Below are 5,396 nucleotides of genomic sequence, written 5' to 3' on the forward strand. Positions count from 1 at the left end.
CACCCCCTTCCTCCCGGCAATAGAAGCGCGTAAGGGACACGCGCGCAGCCCTCGGATTGGCCGCCAGGACAGTGACGCCACAGCGACGGCGCCGCCATGGCGGAGCGTGCTCTGGGAGCCAGCGGGCGGGAATGGGGGGCGGGAGTAGGGCGGGCGGGGTGAAGCGTCTGGCTACGGGAGCCACGCCGGGACAAAATTCCCGAGGGACGTACGCGAACCCGGGGCAACCTCCGCCCAGCGCCGCCACCGCGTCGCTCCGTTGCCAGGGGCTCCGCGGAGTTCTGGCCTTGGCGGCAACGGGTGGCAAGTGTCCAGGGAGCGCCCCGCGGTGAGTCCAGGACGCAGAGAAGAGTCTCGCGGGAGCCTCACCCGAGACAGCACCGGCGCCCGGGAGAGCCGAGCCCTTGCGTGATGAGTCGGCGCCCTGGGGTCGCCGCGCCAGGAGCTCAGGGGAGGCGCCTCCCCTCCTCCGTGTCTCCGCATGGCCCTAGGGCTCCCCACAGAGGGAGCCGGGGCCTCCCGCCCAAGACCGCGGAGCGGCCCCTTCTCGCGTGGCGGGGTCAGCGAGCTCCTCTTGCGGCGCGTGGACGGGGCCCACAAGCTTACGGAGCAGCCCCCTTTGAAGATCTTCACAGAGATGCCACAGTGTGGCGGTAACAAGTGTTTGCTAGTTCTTGTGTGTACCTACTCTGGGTGGGTGGAGGCTCATCCAACACGAACTGAGAAAGCTCCTGAAGTAACCCGTGTGCTTCCTGGAGATCTTATTCCTAGCTTTGGGCTGCCCTTACAGATCCGCTCAGATAAGGGGCCGGCATTTGTGGCTGACTTGGTACAGAAGACAGCAAAGGTGTTGGGGATCACATGGAAATTGCATGCCGCCTACCGGCCTCAGAGTTCCGGAAAGGTGGAGCGGATGAATCGGACTATCAAAAATAGTTTAGGGAAAGTATATCAGGAAACAGGGTTAAAATGGATACAGGCTCTCCCTATGGTATTATTTAAAATTAGATGTACCCCTTCTGAAAGAACAGGATATTCCCCTTATGAAATATTATATCATAGGCCCCCTCCCATATTGCGGGGACTTCCAGGCACTCCCCTAGAGTTAGGTGAAATTGAGTTACAGCGACAGTTACAGGCTTTAGGGAAAATTACACAAACAATCTCAGCCTGGGTAAATGAGAGATGCTCTGTTAGCTTATTCTCCTCAGTTCACCCTTTCTCCCCAGGTGATCGAGTGTGGATCAAGGACTGGAACGTAGCCTCTTTGTGCCCATGGTGGAAAGGACCCCAGACTGTCGTCCCGACCACTCCCACCGCTGTGAAGGTAGAGGGATTCCCAGCCTGGATCCCCCACAGCCGTGTAAAACCTGCAGCGCCTGAAACCTGGGAGGCAAGACCAAGCCCGGACAACCCTTGCGGAGTGACCCTGAAGAAGACGACAAGCCCTGCTCCAGTCACACCCGGAAGCTGACTGGTCCACGCACGGCCGAAGCATGAGGAATCTCATCGTGGGATTCATTTTCTTAAATTTTGGACTTATACAATAAGGGCTTCAACTGACCTTACTCAAACTGGTGACTGTTCCCCGTGTATTCATCAGGTCACTGAGGTAGGACAGCAAATCAAAACAATCTTTCTGTTCTATAGTTATTATGAATGCATGGGAATGTTGAAAGAAACTTGTTTGTATAATGCCACTCAGACCAAGGTATGTAGCCCGGGAAATGACCAACCTGATGTGTGTTATAACCCATCTGAGCCCCCTGCAACCACTGTTTTCAAAATAAGATTAAGAACTGGCCTTTTCCTAGGTGATACAAGTAAAATAATAACTAGAACAGAAGAAAAAGGAATCCCCAAACAAGTAGCTTTAAGATTTGATGCTTATGCAGCCATTAATAGTAACAAGCTAGGAACAGGATGTGGTTCTCTTAACTGGGAAAGGAGCTACAGAGTAGAAAATAAATATGTTTGTCATGAGTCAGGGGTTTGTGAAAATTGTGCCTTTTGGCCATGTGTTATTTGGGCTACTTGGAAAAAGAACAAAAAGGACCTGGTTCATCTTCAGAAGGGGGAAGCCAGCCCCCCCTCCCCCCGTGCTGCCGGTCACTGTAACCCCCCGGAATTCATCATCACCCATCCCCTAGACCCCCGCCAACCCCCCCGGGCTGCTCACCCATCCCCTAGACCCCCGCCAACCCTCCTGTACTGCTGGTCACTGTAACCCACTGGAACTAATAATCATCAATCCCCCAGATCCCCGTTGGAAAAAGGGAGAATGTGTAACCCTGGGGATCGATGGGACAGGGTTAAACCCCCATGTTGCCATTTTAGTCCGAGAGGACGTCTACAGGCACTCTCCCAAACCAGTGTTTCAAACCTTTTATGAGGAGCTGAATCTGTCAGCACCAGAACTTCCGAAAAAGACAAAAAATTTGTTTCTCCAATTAGCAGAAAATGTAGCTCATTCCCTTAATGTTACTTCTTGTTAGGTACACGGGGGAACCACTATCGGGGACCGATGGCCTTGGGAAGCCTGAGAGTTGGTGCCCACTGATCCAGCTCCTGATATAATTCCAGTTCAGAAGGCCCAAGCTAGCAACTTCTGGGTCCTAAAAACCTCAAGTATTGGACACTACTGTACAGCTAGGGAAGGAAAAGACTTTATCATCCCTGTAGGAAAGCTTAATTGTATAGGACAGAAGTTGTACAACAGCACAACAAAAACAATTACTTGGTGGGGCCTAAATCACACTGAAAAGAACCCATTTAGCAAATTTTCTAAATTAAAAACTACCTGGGCTCATCCAGAATCTTATCAGGACTGGACGGCTCCCGCTGGACTATACTGGATATGTGGGCACAGAGCCTACATTCGGTGACCTAATAAATGGGCAGGTAGTTGTGTTATTGGCACTATTAAACCGTCCTTTTTCTTCTTACCTGTAAAAACGGATGAGCTCCTAGGTTTCCCTGTCTATGCCTCCCGAGAAAAGAGAGGCATAGTTATAGGAAAGTGGAAAGATAATGAGTGGCCTCCTGAAAGGATCCTACAGTATTAGGGGCCTGCCACATGGGCACGAGACGGCTCAGGGGGATACCGAACCCCCATCTACATGCTCAATCAGATCATACGGTTGCAGGCCGTCTTAGAAATAATTATTAATAAAACTGGCAGAGCTTTGACTGTTTTAGCTCGGCAGGAAACGCAAATGAGAAATGCTATCCATCAGAATAGACTGACCTTGGACTACTTGCAGCTAAAGGAGGAGTCTGTAGAAAATCTGACTTAACCAATTGCTGCCTACAAATCGATGCTGAAGGACAGGTGGTTGAAAACACAGTCAGGGACATGACAAAGTTGGCACATGTGCCTGTACAGGTTTGGCATGAGTTTGATCCTAGGTCTTTATTTGGAAAATGGTTTCCAGCTATAGGAGGATTTAAAACCCTCATTGTAGGTGTACTGCTAGCAATAGGAACTTGCTTGCTGCTCCCCTGTGTATTACCCTTGCTTTTTCAAATGATAAAAAGTTTTGTTGCTACTTTAGTTCATCAGAAAACTTCAGCACATTATATGAATCACTGTTGCTCTATCTCACAAAGAGACTCAGTAAGTAAAGATGAGAGTGAGAACTCCCACTAAAAAAGTGAAAATTCTCAAAGGGGGGAAATATAGAATGAGACCACCACTTCTGTTGTCCTTTTCCCCATCTCCCCTTTTCCCTAGTTTATAAGACAGGAAAAGGGAGAGAAAGCAAAAAGTTGGAAAGAAACAGAAGATAAATAGCTAAGAACCTTCTACTCCCTTGTCCAGGCGCTCACCATTGCTCCATCTATGAGATGGCCCCTTCTATAGAAGTAAATTGTCTAGCTAAGAAAAACTTATATTCGAGTGCTACTTCTTTGGCGGCACAGAAAATTTACATATAACACAGTGAGCTGCCCAGATCTCGTCACTGCACTCCAGCCTGGGCGACAGAGTGAGACTCTGTCTCAAAAAAATATATAAAAAACAAGCCAGAAAATGCCGGCCAGGCACGGTGGCTCACACCCGTAATCCCAGCACTTTGGGAGGCTGAGGTGGGTAGATCACCTGAAAACAGGAGTTTGAGACCAGCTTGGCCAACATAGTGAAACCCCCATCTCTGCCAAAAATACAGAAATTAACCTGGGCATGGTGGTGTGCGCCTGTAATCCCAGCTACTCCAAAGGGCTTAGGCGCGAAAACTGCTTGAACTCTGGAGGTGGAGGTGGAGGTTGCAGTGAGCTGAGATCAGGCCACTGCACTCCACCCTGGGTGAACAAGACTCTATCGCCAAAAAAAAAACAGGCCAGCTGTGGTGGCTCACGCCTGTAACCCCACGACTTTGGGAGGCTGAGGCAGGAGGATCGCTTGAGCCCAGAAGTTGGAAACCAGCCTGCGCAACAAAGAGAGACCCCGTCTCTTCCAAGAAATAGAAGAGGAGGAGAAAAACCAAATGAGTTCCCCTGCCATAGCCAGACGCCCCCCAAACCATGGCTATAATCAAGGTTTTGGTTTTATTTATTGAGAGGTTCTCACTCTGTCAACCAGGCTGGAGTGCAGTAGTGTGATCTCGGCTCACTGCAACCTCTGCCTCCCATGCTCAGGCGATCCTTCTACCTCAGCCTCCAGGCTAAGAAGCTGGGACCACTGACATGTGCCACCTGGCCTGGCTTTTTTTGTTTGTTTTTTTGAGACGGAGTTTCACTCTTGTTTTCCATGCTGCAGTGCAATGCAAGGTCTTGGCTCAGTGCAACCTCTACTTCCCAGGTTCAAATGATTCTCTTGCCTCAGCCTCCTGAGTACTTGGGATTTCAGGTACCCGGGATTTCAGGCACCTGCCATGACGCCTGGCTAATTTTTGTATTTTTGTTAGGAGAGATGGGGTTTCACCATGTTGGCCAGGCTAGTCTGGAACTCCAGACCTCAGGTGATCCACCCGCCTTGGCCTCGCTGAGATTCCAGGCGTGAGCCACCACGCCCAGCCCCATCATCAAGGTTTTCAGGGCCTAGCTGCAAAGCAGGGGCAGGGGAAGGTGCAGGGGCCGCGAGGCACGCGGTCTGGGCCAGCATCTGTTTGAAGCCGCTGTGTCTGTTTCCCGTGCACTTTATGAAGGGAGGCGAAGGGGCACCCGCGTCTGCACGGCTGCAGGATGGGGCACAGGGAGCCGGTCCCGGGCAGCATACAGGGAGCCGGTCCCGGGCGGCATTCAGGCAGCCGGCCCCGCTGTGGCAGGCACCTCATGTGAAGCCCACCCCTCTGTGGTTAGGAAATTCTCCAGAAAGCTCCAGCCTCTGTCTTTTCTGTCACCTTTGACCCCAGGAGGACGCTAGGGGACCCAAACCCCGCCCTGCCTCAGCCAATAGA

This window comes from Chlorocebus sabaeus, chromosome 20 (assembly GCF_047675955.1).
Source record: "Chlorocebus sabaeus isolate Y175 chromosome 20, mChlSab1.0.hap1, whole genome shotgun sequence".
Classification (NCBI taxonomy): domain Eukaryota; kingdom Metazoa; phylum Chordata; class Mammalia; order Primates; family Cercopithecidae; genus Chlorocebus; species Chlorocebus sabaeus.